Source organism: Lutra lutra, chromosome 5 (assembly GCF_902655055.1).
Source record: "Lutra lutra chromosome 5, mLutLut1.2, whole genome shotgun sequence".
Classification (NCBI taxonomy): domain Eukaryota; kingdom Metazoa; phylum Chordata; class Mammalia; order Carnivora; family Mustelidae; genus Lutra; species Lutra lutra.
The window spans coordinates 83215474-83235080 of record NC_062282.1 but is presented as its reverse complement, the minus strand read 5'-3'; the positions used below and the strand labels follow the sequence as shown (position 1 = coordinate 83235080).

General features: G+C 39.1%; 1 pseudogene; it reads left to right on the top strand.

The window, feature by feature from the left end:
* The window catches only part of LOC125101167 (nicotinamide phosphoribosyltransferase-like), a 66055-nt pseudogene that overhangs the window by 20369 nt on the left and 26079 nt on the right, over positions 1-19607 (top strand).

Sequence of the window (19607 nt, the reverse complement as noted above, 5' to 3'; positions counted from 1 at the left end):
TTCTCTCTCTGCCTGCTTCTCTGTGATCTCCGTCTGTCAAATAAATAAATAAAATCTTTAAAAAAAAATAAGCAATTGTCTTAGTATAAAGGTACAGCCTATATTCAGTAAAATACATTCCATATAGAGCTCATCTGGCAGCTCTCACTTGGAATTTAAGAAAGAACCAAACCACAATATTTGAAACAGCCATGCACAGGGTGGGTGAGAGAACGCCCGTGGAAGAGAGCACATGCTGGGCTTGGCACACAGTAGATGCTCAGTGAATGCCAGGTGCTAACACTGTTCCAGCTAGGAAAGGTCAATGGGAATTCCTCCCTTCAGATCCTCCTGGAGGATAACAGAAGCTCAGGCAGTCCCAAAACAAAGACAAAAGTCTAACATATTTCAAATACTTATACTTAAATTAACACTTCAACATCATTAAGACCCTGAGGTGATATATTATTTATAATTACAGGGTTTTTTTTTTTCCTGATACTAATGTACAAAGTTCTAGACATTGAGCAGTCCAGTGCTGGTTACAAGTTTAAAACCTGCTGACTACTTCCTCCTTCAAAAACTGTCAGTTTCTCACTTTGGCTTGTTAAATCCACATGGTCCTTGTTGAGTACAGATCCTGGGTCAGTGCTGGGCTCTGTCTCCGTGTGACAAATGAGAAAATGGAGGTCTAGCCCAGGCTCAGAGAGCCAGACATGTCAGCACAAGCTCTAGAACATGTGAGCAGGGCCTGCTTCCTGAGCTGAAACGTCACACAGGGCCCACGTCCAGACGCGTCCTGCTCCTGGGGTTTAATGCTTTTCAGTCACTGTCTTCAAATTCTTGATAATATTTTGGTTTTTGAATTTGTGTTCTGTAAGTTGGATGGGACAATGGATCATATGTGCAGTGCACAGATAGGCATAATACACCAAGTATAACCACATATGCAATAATTCCATAGATCACCAAATACCCAGTCCACTTTCAAAATCCCCCAAAAAAATCTTCTCAAAAATGCCTGTTTTTTAGCACTTGGTTTGCTCTATTCAGCATCTCAACAACTTCCATAGGTTGCATTTGATTATTACATCTTAGAAGTCTTTTTCCTTTCATATACAGACCTCTCCCTTTTCTAATGGAGAACCTGCTTCTTTTGTCCTGTACTATGTTTCCCATTCTGAAAGTAGCCTGGGTTTTTGGCTATTGTGGTACCTGCCTGGCACAGTAGCTTAAGCCTACCCAAAGAGGTCAAACATGAAGAAGAAAAACCCTGTATTTCTCATCATCATTGTATACCGATGATTCTCAAATCTTATTTTCAGCTCAGACATGTCCATTGAACTTCAGACCCCTTTATCTCACTGCTTACTTGAAATTTCTCTTTCTTTACAGGTCTAGAACAGAGCCCAATTTTTCAAATACTTGACATCATCCTTACCTCCTTTTACCCAAACCTATGTATCTTCCTACAGCAAAACATTACTTATTGTACCTTCAGATATACACAGCACTGACCACTTCATACCATCCCCCCGCCATCAGTCTGATTCAAGGCACCACCATCTCCTTCCTGGACTCGTCCCAATTAATCTCTTTACTTCTGCCCTTTCCTTGGGCATCTTTTCTCAAAATAACTGTCAGAACTGTCTTGTTAAAATAGAAACCAAGGGGCCCCTGGGTGGCTCAGGTGGTTAAGCATCTGGCTTTTGATCTCAGCTCAGGTCGTGATCTCGGGGTCAGGAGTTCAAGCCCCATGTTGGGCTCCACGCCCAGAGTGGAGACTACTTTAAAAATAAATAAAATTTTAAAAATTTTAAAAAAATATATAAACCTAATCAGGTCACTGCTCTGCTCACTACCTTTTGTTGGCTTCCCATCTCACTCAGCATGAAAGCTCCTGTTCTTACTGTGAAGTACCAAGAGCTACAAGCTTTACATTCCCCAGGATCCCACTAACTTTCTGACTTTATCTCATGTTCTATTGACTTTTGTCCATTTTTCTCTTCAACAACTCTGCTTTTCCTGTTCTTCCTCCACCATCCTAGGCATGCTCATGTGGGGACTCGCTATTCCCTCTGCCTCAAATGCTATCCCCTAACCCTTTTGATAATCCTCACTAAAATATCAACTCCTTCAATATTTGATATTTTCCCAAGCTGATTTTTTTTCTTTAGCATTATCAGTCTATAACTGTTCTGGTCTGAATATTTGTGTCGCCTCCACGTTAATATGTTGAAACCTAATGCCAAATGTGATGGTGTTTATCAGTGGGGCTTGGGGGAGGCACTGAGGTCAGGAGGGTGGAGCTCACGTGAACAGGATTAGCGCCCTCATAAAATAGATCGCACAGAGTTCCCTCACTCCTTTTGCAACGAGAAGACACAGTGAGAACACACCCATTTATAAAGCAGGTAGCAGACTCACCAGACAATGAATCTACCAGTGCTTTGATTTGGGGCTACCCCTCCTCCAGAACTGTGAGATATACAGTTCTCTTGTTCCGGAGCCATCTAGTTGATGGTATTCTGTTCCAGCAACCAAATAGACTAAGACCATGACCTATCTTGTTTGTTGCCTCTTCTACTAGAATGAAAGCATCTTGAGGGCGGGATTTATTTTTCTATTTTATGCACTACTATATTCTCAAATGCTTGGAACAGAGCTAGGCAGTAACAACTACTCCAGGAGGTACTCAGTATGAACTCGTTGAGGAAATGTGGTACAATTATTATCCTCCTCCTCCTCATAGTATTCATTTTATCCTATGCATATGAGAATTTTTCTTTGATGTGCAGCTATGTGGTGCCTCCCTCCTTATTATATATCTGCTTCTCTTTCCATTTTAGAGGTTATCCTTTTCAGAAATGGGTTGACCACAATCCTGAAGAGCTTCTGTGTCCTCAGTTTTTTTCTACCTTGGTGGTCACTCGTATGATAGTAGTAGCTCTAATTACCTACTAGAAATTTCTTCTTTAGGATGCAGAGCTGCTTCTGTTTCTGGTCCTCCAGGCACAGAAACACCAAGGAAACAAAGTTAATTAGGCACTTCGGAGTCTAGACAATTGCATGACAAAATCAAGCCAGAGGATTTCCATTTTACCCTGAAGGTTGGTCGCGTTAGTGACTGTGAGAAGTGCTTCCAAGATGCCCTGGTAGAAAATGATGCTAATCAAGCTATCATTGAAAGGCTATTCAGCCATGAAATGGATGGTCTGCCCTTCTGTCTAGAGTAAAGGCTGCTGGCTTTCTGTTGTTGATTTGCGGTGTTTCTGATAGAGGATCAGCTCTGCCTTAACCCCAAGATTTTCCTCTGTAGCCTGCGAGGCTTCCAACTTGGCAAGGGATAATAAATGAGAATAATGTAAGTTAGAATGTATGATATATGACAGTGGTTCTCAACTGGGACAAACTTGGTCTGGAAAAGTAAACAAGCAATGTCTGCAGACGTTCTTGGTTGTCACAGCCTGGGGTGTGCTACTGACATCTAGTGCATAGTTACCTGCGATGCTGCTAAACATTCTACAGTGCACAGGATAAACCCGCACAACAAAAAGTTACCTCGTCCTCCTGGGACTAATAATATATTATATGTTAATAAAATAATAAAAAATTATTTAAAAAAGTTACCTAGTCCAAAATGTCAGTAGTGGTTTGGTAGAGAAACACTGTTATTGAAGAATCATACCTGAGACTACAGGTAGGACTCCTATCACTTGACTTATAAGCAGTGTGTAAGAAAAAGAATCACCACTGTCTTCACTTGGATTCAGGGATCACACACCTTCCTGCTTCTTCTTTTATCTCTTTCAGCAAAATTTCTGAGTCTCCTTGACTATTTCTCCTTATTTCCCAGACCTTTAAAGTTGTCATGACTCAGGAATCAATTCTGGAATCTTTTTGCATTACCTACTTCTTAGGTGATCTAGTGTTAGGACTTAAAACATTAACAACATGTTATACACTCCCAAGTCCATACTATTTCAGACTTAGAACTCCAGCCATGCATAACCAACAGCCACTTGACTCTCTATTATGGTATTATTAGATATTTCAAGCCCGATAATTCTAAAATTATATTTCCAGAGGAGAAACCCAAGACAGGAGTGAAAAAAGATCTAAACTCACCTCCTTCCATGGACACACAAAACCTACACCTATGTTTGCACAGTGAAGGATAGAACTAGACAGAGAATGGCAGGAGAAATGGAGACACAGGAATAATGGAAACCCCACTCCAATGTTACAAATTGTAGTTGGGAGGGGTAGCACTGAGGGCCCCAGATTCAACCTGGGGTGGAATAAAAAAAACAAAACAAACAAACAAAAAAAAAACCAAAACTAAAACAAAAACCAAACCAAATTAAACCAGACCAAAAGACCCACTGGTTTAATGGACAACTGGAGAACAAATATGGAGGTATAACAATTCCAAATTTTAAACTGTAATAAAAAACTATAGTCCTCTAAACAATATAGTAGTAGCACAAACAAAGACACATAGATCAAAAGAACAGAATTGAGATCCCAGAAATAAAGCCATGCTTGATTATTCTCCAGACAATGAATCAACCAGTGCTTTGATTTTGACTACCCCTCCTCCAGAATTGTGAGAAATACAGTTCTATTGTTCATGAGCCATTCTAGTTGATGGTATTCTATTATAGCAACTTAAATAGACTAAGACCATGACCTATCTTAATTTGTTGCCTCTTCTACTAGAATGAAAGCATCCAGAGGGTGGGATTTATGTACTATTATATTCTCAAGCACTTGGAACAGAGCTAGGCAGTAAGAACCACTGCAGGAGGTAATCAATACGAACTCGTTGAGCAAATGTGGTATAATTACCATCCTCCTCTTGATTAAATAAGTTGTTTATGACAACAGAGGTAGGAGTATACAATGGGGAGAGAACAGTCATTTTAATACATAGCACTGGGAAAATGGACAGCTGCATGCAAAAGGGTGAAAGTGGACCACTTTTTTACTTTTATGCAAAAATAAACTCAAAATGGATTGAAGACCCAAATTTGAGACTAGAAATCATAAAACTCCTAAAGAAAAATACAGATAATACTCCACTGGATATTCCCCTTAGCAACATACTTATGGATATATATGTCTCTCTAGGCAAGGTAAACAAAAGCAAAAATAAACAACTGGGATTACATCAAACTAAAAAGCTTCTGCAGAGCAAAGGAAACCATAACAAAATGGGAAGGCAACCTGCTGAATGTGAGAAGATATGTGCACGTGATATATATAAGTGGTTAACATCCAAAACAAATAAAGAATTCACAAAATGCCAAAAAATCCCCCAATAATCCAGTTAAAAATGAGCAGAGGACCTGGATAGACATTTTTCCAAAGAAGACACACAATGGCCAACAGACACATGAAAAGAGGTTCAACATCACTAATCATCAGGGAAATGTAAATCTAAACTATAATGAGATGTCACCTTACACCAGTCAGAATGGCTAGTACCAAAAATATTAGAACTAACAAATGTTGGTGAGGATGTGGAAAAAAGGGAACCCTCAGGCACCATTGGTGGGAGTGTAAACTGGTACGGCCACTATGGAAAACAATATAGACTTTTATCCTCAAAAAAATTAAATATAGGGGCACCTGGGTGGCTCAGTGGATTAAGCTTCTGCCTTCAGTTCAGGTCATGATCTCAGGGTCCTGGGATCGAGCCCTGCATCGGGCTCTCTGCTCAGCGGGGAGCCTGCTTCCCCCTCTCTCTCTGCCTGTCTCTCTGACTACTTGTGATCTCTGTCAAATAAATAAATAAAATCTTTTAAAAAATTTAAAGATAAAAGTAACAGATAATACAACTATGGGTATTTACTTCAGGAAAATGAAAAGTCTAACTGGAGAAGACAAAGGTATCCCTATGTTTACTGTAGCATTATTTACAACAGCCAAATTATGGAAGCAATGCAAGTGTCTATCAACAGATAAATGGATAATGAAGATGTGGTATTTATATACAATGGAATATTAATGAGCCATAAAAGGAATGAGATCTTGCCATTTGTGACAACATGATGGACCCAGGGGTATTATGCTAAGGGAAATAAGTCAAACAAACCAAAACACCAGATGATTTCACTTATATATATATGGAACCTAAAAATCAAAAGCAAGTAACCATCCAACCAACCAACCAACCAACCAACCAACAAAAAAAGAAACAGACTCATAAATGCAGACGGGAAGGGGGTTGAGAGATTATAAAATTGGTAAAGGGGATTAGGAGGTATAAACCTGCAGCTGTACAATAAATAGGTCGCAGTTTTAAAATTACAAGCTAGGGAATATAGCCAACGATATTGTAATAACCATATGGTGACAGATGGTAACTACACTTACTCTGGTGAGCATTTTATAATGTATGTAATCGTCAAATCACTATGTTTTTACACCTGAATCTAGTATAAAAATTCATCTCAACTCTACTGCAATAAAAAATAAGAATAAAATAAAACCTTCGTAGCTTCTTACTGGCTAACAGAAGTAAAATGAAATTCATAGAAATAAAAATGAAAATGAAGTAAATTACATTAACTTCTACTTCTCTCTACTTGGGAAAGCTGCTCCACCCACAGTAACTCAGTTGAAGGTCCGGTCCAAAATATTGCAGTCACATTTGATCTTCCTTTGTCTCAGGCCCACATTTCATCTGCCCACCAAAAGTGATAGCTTCAACTTCAAAATACATCTAGAATCTGATCCATTCTTATTACTTCCACTGGCCTAGTGTCTTAATCCATTTAAGCTCCTAGAACAAAATACAACAGACTGGGAAGCTCAGACCCAATAGACAGTTATTCCTTAGAGTTCTAGAAGTTAGAAGTCTGAGATGCAAGCGCCGTCATGATTGAGGGCTGCTCACTCCTCAGCGTATCTGGATATGGTGGAAGGGGCGAGGGAGCTGACGGCATCTTTTTTGTAATAGCACCAATCCTGTTCATGGGCGGCCTACCCTCATGACCCATGTACCTCCCAAGGGCTCCACCTTCTAACACCATCACACTGGGTGTTAAGGAGCCTACACGAAGGGACATCTGGGTGGCTCAGTTCGTTAAGCGGTTGCCATTGGTTCAGGTCATGATCCTGGGTTCCTGGGATCGAGCCTGCTCCTCCCTCTCACTCTGCTGCCAGTCCCCCTGCTTGTACTCTCTCTCTCTCTCTCTTTCTGGCAAATGAATAAATAAAATCCTTAGGAAAAAAAAAAAGATATCGACATGAATTTTAGGGTGACGGCAACATTCAGACTACAGAACTCAAAGTCAAGCCACATTTGTTGCTTCATTTGTTGCCTTAGTTACTCTAAGAACATCCTCACGGCTCTGGACCACCGCTCTGTGCAATGCGGTCAATGAGGTCAACGACCAAAGATCTCCCCGTATTCAAAAATATGTGAAATCATGTTTGAAGACTTACACATATAAGTCATAGACCACTCTGTTGTTTATAAATCAGACATAATTACTGTTGTGAATTTTAACCGTCTTCTTTTACTGATTTAACAAATGCCCGCAAATGGTGACTTACACAACACTAGTCTATTTTCTTACAATTCTGAAGGTTAAGAAATCTAATAGAGGTCTCGCTGGACTTAAATCAAGGTGTCCTCAAAGCTGTATTCCTTTCTGGAGGAAAGGATTTTCTGGGCAAAATCAGTTTCTTGTCCTTTCCCAGATTCTGGAGCTATTCTGCGTTTCTTGGTCTGCGGCTCCCTTCTTGCATTGTCAAAGCCTGTTGTATCATCAAAGCCTGCAGAGGTGAGTCCAGTCTTTCACATATTCCATGAATCTCCACACCCACTTCCTTTCCCTACTTTCAAGGACCCTAGTGATTACACTGGACCAACTGAGATAATTCAGGAAAAATTCCTTATCAGTTGATTAGCAATCTTAACTCCCTATGCATTCTTAATTTCTCTCTGCCATGGAACTTTGCATATTCCCAGTTTCTGGAAACTAGGACAGGATACCTGTGGCCACAGTGGGCGGTGGGGGGGGGGCATTTTTCTTATTACCACATTAGTTAGAACTCTTTCTGCTCCAGGGCTAAAGTTGTGATCCTTGCTGCTTAGCTCCTCCAGCTTAATTTAATTAGAGCAAACAATTCACATTATATGTTTACAACAGAAAACAAGAAAGGAGAATAATTTATCATAAATGAAATACTGAAGTTTAAGCCCAACAGTCTTTCATGGGAATATTCCTTCATTAAAAAAATCAAGTCAAAGAAAAAAAATTCCTATTTTGACATGGAATGTGTTCCAACACCAAGTTTTCAGGACTTCAATCATAAAAATTAAGTAACATTTCAATTTCTCTCTTCTTTGGTCAATTCATCTACTTCTCTATATATTCATTTCTTTGAGATAATAGTAATAACAGTAATCAGCTGAGTCCCTGCTTCGTGCTGAGCTCAGTTCTGAGTACTTCACCACATGATTCATTTAAGCTCTCATAGCATTTCGAGAGAGATGGCATTTCCTTCTTACAGACAATCTAACTGAGGCTCAGACTGACTTCTCTGCCCCAGTAAGAGACAGAATGGGCATTTGAACTGAAGCAAGAAAGCCCAAAGAGGTTTAAATGACTCTCCATGGGGAATCCATTAAGACAGTAGCAGAAACACATCTGGCATTTACAAGCCTCAAATCCAATCCAGTCATTTTTTGTCACTGATCGGGCAAAAAGATAAAAATTATGCTGATGAAGCGTGTTTGTTTGTTTGTTTGTTTGTTTAAGGGCCTCTCCTGCTATGGAGAGCGCTCCTTCATGAATAAGTAGTTTGGGAAAAGCCAATTTCCGGTGGGCATGTTCACTGTGTTCCTCCTTTCATAGACAGCATCCAATTCGAGGAATATTTTTGCCAGCAATAAATTCACTTTAACCAGAAAAGTTACAGAGGATTATCTTAAGTACCTGCAGAGCAGAAATGACAAGTCAGAGGAACCATCCGTTATGTTCACTGGTAATTAGATACAAAGTGCTGACCCTAAAAGACTGTGCTCCTATAATGCAATTATTTGCCAAAAATCTTAATAAAAAGCACATTTCTCCTCCTCCTGCTTCTCAGAGGCAAGCCACTTTAAAAGTCTCAACCACAGACAAATGCAAACATTCAGAATACTTGAGGTTCTGGTTACATACCTGCTCTCTGATCTTCTTATGCTAAGATGAATACAAACGGTGCTGTCAGGACCAAAACATTGCTAAATGTGACACCATAAATCATCTCCATTAGTAAATGTAGTGTCAGGTTCTCATGTATTTCAGGCTATTTTAAACTCACACTTCATTATCTCATGAGCTGCCTGAATGAATCTGGGTGGTTTGATACCGCAAGTGGGTCAGCAGTCAAATCAACTTGTCTTTACTGGCTGAACTCCCAGAGGGTCCTGGAAGCACTTCCTGTTACAGCCTACATCACCTCGCCTGTCTTTCAGCAGCTGGGTGGATGAGACCCCTTGTCTTCTTCTGCAGAGAACCAATTTTATCTTTCCTCCCACTAGAAGACGTGAGGATAGGCTCCATTAGCACATACATAACTCATGGGTTCTACCATCCAGGTAGAGCTGGGATGTCCATCTCCTTTCCCAAACCAGAATGACAGCATGACCTTTCAGTTCAAAAGTCTGTTCTTTCTTTAATGACCCTAATTTGCAAAACCAAGTTTCCTTGCCTTTCAAGCTTAAAGGTTGAGATCTATCAGGGGATCTTAAACATAAACAGCTTCTGGGGTCGGTAAATCCCTAAAACTTGCATATAAAATTTTGTGTGGAAAGAGAGAAATATGCATTTTTTTTTCTTTTAGGGAGAAGAATTCATCAGATTTAAAACAAAACAAAACAAACAAAAATGTCTCATGGTCCTATACAAGTTTAAAACCACTTGGAAAGACAAAGGATTAAGGATTTTCCTTCTCTAAAATCAAAATGTAAATCCTAGGCGTACTAATGTTACAGTTCTGCTTTGATAGGTACTGATGGGCATTGATGCTTGTTCTATGTCAGAGATCATTTGGAATAAAGCCAGTTATAAACAAGTAAACAAAGAGAAGAAGCCAATAGATAAATTAGTTGCCTGTGCTTGGCAGTTAAGGGGGAAAAAAGTCCTCCAATACACAAAGTACCATGAAAGGTATAAGGCTGCACAACCAGTGCAGAAACCAGCCTGCATTGACTTCTTCTGCTGTCAAACCATAGAAAAGCACCACATCCGTAATTAATCATAGCAGTTTCCTTCCCTCTCTACGATTTCCTCTTATGCGTGGTTATCAGTGAAAATACAGCAAGGTAAGAGCTACCATCAAGCTAAGGACGGAATGCTTCAAGCAATTACAAGAAGCACCTAACCTAGTTTAAAGAGTTGATGGATACAGAAAGCTTTTTAGAGGAGTTATAAGTTTAATGCTCAACTAGAAAAGGTCAGAATTAGCTAGGCAAAGACCAGCTATGAGAACAAGGAGGGAAAGGGCATTCCTTGACAAAAAGAATAGGATCTTCAAAACCCCAGGGACTGAACAGAACATGGGTATCCTCAACAAACTAAAAGAAGTTCCATATGGCTAGAGATTAAAATAAAAGGTCTTATGTCTTCTGTGGTCATACTGAGTAGCCTGCTCTCAGTTGCCAATGATTTTCCCTCCCAAATTCCTTTATAGTACCAACTGCCATCTGAAATCACCTTTATTCAGTCATTCATTCAACAAATACCAACTGAGCACTTTGGTCAAGTTCTCAAGCTCCACTGTTGTTGGGGAGAGAGCAGGGAACTATCTACCTCATTTACTCATTTATTTACTTACTCTCTATTCATCCCACACCCTACAAAATGTCCATTCCATGTGGGTAGAGATCCTGTCTGCCTTCCATATTATTCTCTGCCTAGTATCCAGAAGAGTGCTTAGAACGTAAGAGGTACTTAGAAAGTTTGCTGAATGAACAAATTAAAGAGAGATGTAGTAAGAGACGAAATTGGAGAAGTAATGAATTGGGTTTCTGAAGCTCTTTATAAGACAGGTTAGGCAGACTAAACCTTATTTTATAGGCAATGTGGATTCACAGAGTATTTTAAGAAAGAATGTAATACAATAAGACTTTCACTTAAGAAGACCATTCTCACTACATTACGGAGAATGGGTTGGAAAGGGGAGATTGGAGACAGTAACTGTGTTCCATCATCTCTTCCTCCCCAAACCACTTTGTTCTGTGGATTCCAGGCCACCATTATCACCTAATTTTCCACCTCTCTCACTGGCCACTCCTGCTGCTCTGTTCTCGGGCCCTTTCAACATTGGAAAGCCTCCATGGCTGTCCTTGGACTTCTCCATCTCACTCATTTCTTATTCAACCTCATTCCATCCTTTGGTTTTAAATACTCTTTATATGCTGACAATTCCAAGCATTTATCACCAGAGGGACCTCTTTTTTGAAGTCTGAATTATTCTGTCTGGGATGTTGCTTTCTATGAATGCATACCATTTCTTTTCTCATCTCTTTTAAATCTTGAAACATCACTTTCTTAGTAAGGTCTTCTCTGACCTTGGACTAAAATGGAACCCTCCTCTTCATTACTTCTTATATATTCCCACTCCTTTTATTTTATTCATGTAAAAATGCCATCTGATCTACTAATACATTCTGTATATTATCTTCTTCCCCAACTATAATGTAAGGTACAGGAAATCAGAGATTTTTAGCTATTTTGTGCCCTCCAAACAAGTTCATGCACATATACACATTTAATGGTACTGAGTTATCACAATGCATTAGTAATATGCAATAAAATCATTAAGAAAACAATAAAACTGTGGTAGCTATAAGTTATTGGGCACTACAAGAAAGAAGCCAGACCCTAAGCATGTAATATGAAAATGTCATTCTGGGTGTAGCAGACCTTGTCTCCCTGTATGTGTATATATATCTATGTATATACATTCCTTCTAATAGCTACTCCAAAAGCAAAGAGTAAAATAGGTACTTAATAGACGTTTTTGACTGACTCATGATTAAAAATACGCTCTTACTACTTGTTAAGTTGGACTGTATACAAAGAAACTCAGAAAGTTAGGTACTTTACAGGCTTTATGTACAAAACTTAATAGTGCTGTGTTATGTGTATATGCACTTTTTTAAAAAAGATTTTTATTTATTTATTTTGACAGAGAGATAGAGATCACAAGTAGGCAGAGAGGCAGGCAGAGGGAGAGAGAGAAGCAGGCTCCCTGCTGAGCACGGAACCTGATGTGGGGCTTGATCCCAGGACCCTGGAATCATAACCTGAGCCAAAGGCAGCTGTTTATTAACCAACTGAACCACCCAGGCACCCTGTGTGTATATGCACTTATAAGTGTGTAGAATCCCTGTTAAGTGCAGTAAATAAAAACGTTAATGTTACCCTTTCACTTTTGGGGTAATTTTGCATGGTGGTTACATGTTAGAGAGTCTGGGTTTTGATTTCGACTCTACAGCTGTGTGAACTGGGGCAGGTAATTTGACCTTATGAACTTCAAGTTTCTTATTTGTAAAACTAAAGTAACATTGCCTAATGCATGCTTTGTTCAGGGGAGTAAGAACTAAATGGAATAGTATCTGTGAAGATCCTACAGTGACTGGTGCCTAGTCAAAATTTAGTCAAAATTTAGCTTGATGACATTCAACAAACATTATATATGTATCTACTAACTATTTGGCACTGTCTTTAGTTTTGAATATAGTGATACAGAGCTGGCAAGTTCTCTGCATTTACTATTGTTTTCGTTCAATGCTATAATTAGCAGTTACTCTCTTTTCATTAACTTTTGAATTGTATCTTTTCCTTCCTTTTCCACTCTGACAACTCAATCCAACTGAAGAAATTCAACTTAGAAAGCAAATCTGGTATGTTACTCTAGTATGGAGACAAACTCAGTATGGTTTGGCTACTGTCTATTTCCACATTCATTCAGCGGAGACTCTTAATCTTACTGGGGATACTGCCAGTGACCTGGAGCCTCCATGGAATGCTGATATTGCCTAGAGCATCTTAAGGGAAGGTACTGTGGGAGCCATTTTATGAAATGGATTCACTGTCCTGAAGATTTCTTCCTTACTCTGCAATTTTGCAAAAGTTAAAAGAAGATGGATATTCTATACCCTGAGGAGACGCCATCATCTCTGAGATAACTTACTTTTTAATGAAGAGGCTTTGTAAGGGGATATTAGGGTGGACTGGCTTGAAGGCATCACCAGCAGACTTGCACTGGCATAATTACATATTGACTTGCTGAGCAGAAGAATCAAAGTGGCCAAAACGAGCAAACAAATGAACAAGGCTTTCTGACAGGGAAGTAAAATATTGGTTTTTAAAACTCAACACTCAAGGAAAGGCTTCAAGATCATAGGTCTTTAGTTTAAGATAGTCAGCTTATGTTTCCTCAATTCTATCCCAGACTGCATTACTCTTCCCAACGTTTATTTTTTTTTAAGATTTTATTTATTTATTTGAGATAGAGAGCAAGAGGGAGAGAGCATGAGCCAGAGGGCAGAAGGAGAGAGAGAAGCAGACTCCCCACTGAGCAGGGACCACCCCCCCCTCCAAGGCAGGACTCAATCCCAGGACCCTGGAATCATCACCTAAGTTGAAGGCAAACGCTTAACAGACTGAGCCATTCAGTTGCCTTCCAACTCATTTCTAGGAGAAAATAATGACAAATGTATCTGTCTGGCAGAGGGCTTGCACCCAAGATTTATAAATAGCTCTTAGAGCTCAAAGACAAACAACCTAATTTAAAAAATGGACAGAAGACTTGGACACCCCATATGAGAAGATAAATGAATACACACTAAGCACATGAAAAGATGTTCAACATCATTAGTTAGAAGGAGAATGCAAATTAAAACCACAAAGAGATATCCCTGCATACCATTAGAGCAACAAAATGGTAGTGATAATAAATGATAATATCGAGTAAAGGTGAAAATATAGAGCAACTGGAACTCTTATACATTGCCAGTAGTAATGTAAAATGGTCTAATCACTTTTGAAACAACTTGGCAGTTTCTTAAAAAAATAAATACATTCTTATATTATGAACCAGCATTCCAATACTTGGCATTTACACAAGAGAAATGCAAATATACCTCTACAGAAAGTCTTGTACAAAAATCTTCATAGCAGTTTTATTCATAATAGCTTTGACCTGACAACACTCCAAATGGTGGACAACAAATGAATGTATAAATAAACTATTAAAAATTCACACAATGGAATATTACTAAATAGCATAAATGAATAAATTACTGATATACAAAACATGAATACTTCTCATAAACATCATGGTGAATGAAAGAAGCTAGACAGAAAAGACCACATATTGTGCTATTCCATTTATATTAAACTATATAAAAAACAAAATCAACTCTATCAAACAGATCAAACATTGACTCCGGTGGGAGATGTGAGATGAAATTGGGAAAAGGCAAAGAGAACTTTGGGGGGAAAACATGGAAGAGTTTTAAATCTGACAGAGATGGTATATATATATGAATGCACATATACATTTGTTTCAACTCATTAACATGCACACTAAAATGGTTATTTTTTTGTATGTAAATTATAACTCAATAATGCTGATTTAAAACAATGAATAAGGGGCACATGGATGGCTGAGATGGTTAAGCATCTGCCTTCGGTTCAGATCATGATCCCTGGAATTGAGCCCCACATCGGGCTCCCTGCTCAGCCAGGAGTCTGCGTCCCCCTCTCTCTCTGCCTGCCTATTTGTGCCCACCCGCTCTCTCTCTCTCTCTCTCTCTCTCTCTCTAATAAATAAATAAATAAATAAAATCTTAAAAAAATATATAACAATGAATAAGAATTAGATTGTATAGCATAAGGTGATGAATGGAATAGAAATTAGGAAAAGAATATAATGCTAAGGCTGACCAAGAGTCCCACAGATGGTAAATGCTTTGCAACAATAAACAGAGTGTTTATTGTAATATTATTATTATTATTAAATGGTGTTCTTAATAATAAAGTAATCTTTTAGTAAAGACATAAAATACACGAGGAAGTTAGTTTTGTGGATAACTAGGACAAGGATGTTCCAGACTGAGGAAAGAGCTGGTGTAGCAACTTTAAGACAGATATGTGTGCAGCATGTTTGAAGGATACCAAGAAGTCCAAAGTGCCAGCATTACAAGATCAGTTCAGAAAAGAATGATGTGGGAATGAGACCACATAGAGTCTTTCAGGCCATTTCTTTTTACTCTGTAAAATCAGAAGCTATTGGAAAATTTTAAACACAGGAGCTACACAAGTTGACTTCCAGAGCAGTATAACTGTAGCTGCTGTGTTGAATCTAGACTGTAAGAGACAAGGAGAGAAGCAAGGAGACCAGTTAGGAGCCTAAAGAAATAGTGTCAGTGAGAGAGAATGAGAGTGTGGAGAAGTAGCCATTTTGTGGATATTTTTAAGTTAGAGCCATTAGGATTTTCTGGGGGAGTGGATGTTGGGTATGAGAGGCAGAAAAGGAGTCAAGATTCATCAAGCATTTTGGCTGAAGCCACTGGAGGCAATTAAGATGTGGCAGGCTGTGGGTGGAGTGGATTTGAAGGGTATGGTGAGGTGTTAGGTTTGGGATGCATTTGGTTTGATAGGTTGAATTATGGGACCATGTGCAGATGATGAGCAATTAGATACAAGCATGAGAAGTTGAAGAGAAAGGTCTGGGACAGAGATATAATTTTGACAATGGCAATATACCAAAAATACTGGAAGTTGTGAGACAGGATAAGAATCACCAAGAGAGAGCATATATACAGAAGAGGAGGAAAGGAATGAAAGGAAAGAGAAGGGAAGCTGAGAAAAGTTGAGAAAAGCTGAGAAAAGAAACGAAGAGAGAAAGAAGAAGGGAAAGTTAGATTCTGGACACTCAACATTAAAATGATTAGAAAAAGGAGAAAAATTCTCCAAGGAACTGCAAGTAAGTCACCAATGGAATAGGAGGTAAATCCAGAATGTGATGTTCTGAATACTATGTCAAGAAGTGGAGAGCAATCAAATATATCCAATGCTCCTGATAAATAAGATGAGAATATCACTGTCCACTGTCATTAGCAAAGTGTAGACCAGTGGTGATCTTGGCAAAAGTAGCTTCAGTTGCACAGTGAGGAAAAGCACAGTTAGAGTGAGCTTAGGAAACAATTGAGGAAAGACATTAGAGACAGAGGTAGTATAGGTGACTTTTTAGGAATATTTTAAAACACAGGGAAACAGCAAATAAGTTTTTATTTTTCAAGGTAACAGAATTAACAATGTGTTTAGGAGCCAATGAAAACAATGATGTAGGAATGAGAGAGGACAATTTCTGGAACTCTGCCCTCGAGGAGGTGACAGGGCTGGAGTCTAGTACATAGTGAAGGGATTAGCTTTAGAAAGAAACATGGAGACATCACCTTGTTAACAAGCAGAAGGTGGAATAAGTGTGTGGGTGCTGCTAGATGGGTATATAAATAAATCCACTGAATCTTTATACATTCTGATTTAGAAATCATTTTAAAAAGTTGCTTACCCACATGGAACCCTGTACATTCACAGTCTCTGTCCTCTCCTGTTGACATTATCTGAATTGATATGCCTATTTGACACTAAGAGGAATACACAGGGCCCCACCTAGGAAAACACCTTCTAGATTATTAATTAAACATTAATGTATGAACACAAACATCCTCGACAACATTTCTGAGAAAGCTGAGAGTGTTCTGGAGAATCCTGTCCGTGAGAGTCCACTGTCCCGAAAGAAAATCGTTTCATTGGAGCAGCAACTCTACGGGCCAGGAATCTTCCCAGATTTGGAGCCCAGCATTTGAACAGCCACTGCTCATTTTATTCTCTCTTCAGGAAGGAGCAGCAGAGCCAAACCAGTTAAGGGTGGCACTTCCCAAGTCGTGTTTCTAAAAACACTCTTCTGGGAAATGATGTTTGGCATCTCAGAAATAACAAGTGGGGAATATCTTTATATACATGATCACATGCGAGAGGCTGAAAGGCCTGCACCAAAGAGAGATTTTCACACTACTGACTTAGTGTTCTAAAACTGCTTACACATGAAACCACAATTCCTCTCTCTCTCTCTCCCTCTTTTTGTTAATTTAGTACAACAGATTAGCCATCTGTAAAAACATTCTTCTGAAGATCAACTTCAGGACTTAGAAGGTGACAATCCTGGAGGCACCTGCCCCTCCACAGATTCAAGGCCTTGAGACCATTTCTCAGAATGTGTTCTCTTGAGCTCAGGGACTTGTTCGATAATGGAAATTCCTAGATCCACTGTGTAAAAGTCCCTGGGGGAGAGTCCATGAAATTTGCATTCGATGAGTGCCCCTGGTGATCTTTATGCACACTGGGGTTGAGAACTACCTCCTCAAAACGTGGTCCACAGACCATCAGCACTGGCATCATCAGAACTTGTTAGAAATGAAGACTCTCGAGCCCCATTGCAAAAAAATGACTCAGAACCTGCACTTTGACAAGATCATCAGAGAGTTTGTATGCACATACAAGTCTGAGAGGCACTGTCTTGAACAATATTAAGCTCTCTCAGGGGAATATTTTATTTCTCAAATTCTTCAAAAGAGAATCTTCTAATTCTCATGGACCTTTCTTGTCACTCATATCACCTCTGATAGGTAAATGTCATCACTTACATTTCCGGGGCCACGGATGTCACTTAGAATCATAGTCAAGGAGCTACTCATGTCCATGTGGTTTTTGGCATCAATGAGGGGTGAGAGTAGGAAATTTATTCCACAGCCATGTACCCAAGCTCATCTTTATTAAATCTTAGCAAAGCTACCTTATTTTTTTTTATTTTTAAAATTTATTTGACAGAGAGAGAGAAAAACAGAGAGAGCACAAGAAGGGGAATGGCAGAGAAAGATGCAGCTGCCCCACTAAGCAGGGAGCCCACGTGGGGCTTGATCCCAAGAATCTGTCTGGATTCACCACCAGAGCCAAAGGCGGGCAGTTAACCGGCTAAGCCACCCAGGCTCTCCTCAATGCTACTTTCAAGACAGGTGGGTGGAACCAGAAAGGTAAGCCTAATAGCAGATTATAACAACAGCAAGAAAAAAATGTTGCTAATAGTGAGCTTTCACAATATGCCTACTGCTGTTGTGAGCATATGCATGTCTAACAATTTATACCTGGTCACAACCCTAAGAGGCTGGTATTATTTTTGGTAGCCCAAAAGAGGGCATAATCTTCACAGAATCTGTTACTGGGAAAAATGAATGAAGAGTTGAAGGGAAAAAAAAAAAAAAAAACTATATGAATGTTTCTAGGCATGTAAATTAGAATGCAATAAAGACTTAACTGTAAATAAAGTAAAATCCAAACCATAAACTTTCTTAAAATAAAGGATATGTTTTACAGTTTAATTGATTTGGAGGTAGAAATTGCTGAGTGGGTTCTGATTACCTTGCTGAAGATGCAAGCAATTGGCAACAATCATACCGATTACAAGCCATTTAAGCAACCTCAATTAAATTAGTGGTAATTCTGAACTACTCCATCTTGCACAGAGATTGGTTTAATTTCATGTAAATTCAAATTCTGGTTGTGCAAAACTTAATTGTCTAGCAGCATTCAAGCTAGATTATTTTCATTTATCTCTCTGGAAATCTCAAAACTCCATTCAAAGCTCTGGTAGGTGTATACAAAGACTGAAATCATTCCTGCAAGAAAATTATGCAAAGACGACTCAAAGATCAGCCCCATTTTGCCAGCTTTAGTGTGACAAATAGACTGTAGGAAATACGGAGGAAGTGACAGAGAGATCAGAGAGTTTAAGAGTAGAAAGATCAGAGATCAGAGTAGAAAATACACTGGATCCACATTCTGGAGCCCTGACCTAATTCTGATTCTGCCATCTACTTACTGTGTATCTTCAACTGTGTAATGAGTTACTGAGAATCTATAACTTAGCTATTACTGTGTGATACAAAACCATACACTTGTAATAAATTAAAACAAGTATTTCTTTCTTCCTTAAGAACACATCCGAGCATTTGGCTGGGGTTTGGCTGATCTTGGCTGACCTCACCTGGGTTTGGCTCTAAACTATTGTGTGAGTCTAGGTCTGTTCCAGAGGTCACTCATCCTCCCTGAGCCAGGGTTAGCTAAGGCACATCTTACCCATTGCCAACAGGTGCAATGCAAAAGACCAGGCTCAATCATACAAGCTCTTTCCAGTTCCGACAGTGTCATGTCTGCCTGACAAGTAATCAGCCAAAGCAGAACACGAACCAAGGCTAAAGTGAGGGGGGGAGGGAAGTCTACTTTGTCATTACGTGGTCATAACATGGGATTGGAAGACCAATACTTTAAGCTATTATATTTTTCCTTTTGTTTTTAATTTCCACAGCCATAAACTCAGATAGGTGGATTTTGTAAGTATCAGGATACTTCTAGTTCTTAATATCATTCTACAAATGTAGAAATCCTATGAAATTCTGTAGTATTATTTGTAAACTACTGCCCTGAAGGCTGGATTCAATCAACTTACTTTATCTGCAGAGTATTTTAAAGTACGTTTGATCATGAACGACG